The sequence below is a fragment of the Phacochoerus africanus genome, chromosome 12, assembly GCF_016906955.1.
Source record: "Phacochoerus africanus isolate WHEZ1 chromosome 12, ROS_Pafr_v1, whole genome shotgun sequence".
Lineage (NCBI taxonomy): Eukaryota > Metazoa > Chordata > Mammalia > Artiodactyla > Suidae > Phacochoerus > Phacochoerus africanus.
Window position 1 is genome coordinate 50,777,157 of NC_062555.1, and position 1,063 is coordinate 50,778,219.

General features: G+C 41.6%; 1 non-coding gene across 1 annotated transcript; it reads right to left on the bottom strand.

Moving 5' to 3' along the window:
• Positions 1–240: 240 nt before the first annotated feature.
• Positions 241–347, bottom strand: LOC125113108 (U6 spliceosomal RNA). Its single transcript, XR_007131338.1, has one exon. It is a non-coding gene; the product is annotated as a U6 spliceosomal RNA (small nuclear RNA).
• Between the last annotated feature and the right edge of the window lie 716 nt (positions 348–1,063).

Genomic DNA, 1,063 nt, shown 5'->3' on the forward strand with positions numbered 1-1,063 from the left:
CTCGGAGCAATGCCAGATCCTTATCCCACTGAGAGAAGTCAGGGCTTGAACTGGCATCCTCACAGACATGATGTGGTGTTCTTAAACCACTCAGCCACAATGGGTACTCCTCATTATTTTTTTTTAATTTCAATTTTTTATTAAAGTACAGTTGATTTTCAGTGCTGTGTCAATTTCCACTGTACAGCAAAGTGACCCAGTCATACACACACATATATATTCCCTTTCCTATATTATCTGAAAAATATGGAATGCTTCCCAAATTTTCATGTCTTCCTTGTGCAGGAACCATGCTAGCCTTCTCTGTATCACTCCAATGTTAGTATCTACGCTGCTGAAGCAAGCACTTGTTTCATTATTTTGATTGGAACTGTGTTTTGGTCTGAAAGTCAGTGTTGGTTGTGTCTGGTTTTGCAGCCCATGATGGTACATTTCTATGTGCGTTCGCTTCTGTGCTTTGGAAACAGTATTGCTCCAGTGGTGACACTGGCAAAGCTTCCAGGAAATGCCAGGAGTTTATGTATCCCTGCCCTCAGACAGGTGTTGTTGGGGTGCTTTGGGTAAAAGCAGCCAAGTGCTATTGAATATGTCCCGTAAAACCCCTCTACCTGGTCAGCAGATTAGCTAGAGCACCTTTGCCTCATTCTGGAGTTGTTTCTTGCCAATAGATGGCATGAAACCTAGTCCGGCTCTTCATTGATCACATCTGACCTTGAAGATGCCCCAGCCCTCAGCAGTTCGGATGGTGATGCTCAGATTTGTGATCCCAAACCAGCCTTATTTGATGATTCTAATCCATGGGGAATAGACAGGCCAAGAGGAAAAAAGGAGGAAAAGACAGGATTTGAGATTAATCAGGGAATTATTTAAAAGGACAAGCTACTCCCCTTTGCATCATCTATTATAGTAATAGAAAACAACATTTTTTTTTTTTAACATTGGGCAGATTCAATATTTTAAAATAAATCATGTGGGGAGAAGCTTTCACTTAAACCCCTTCAGAAATGGGCTTATTACTTTCCTCGTGGCCTGGGTGAAGTCATGGAAATGCTCATTTCTCTGA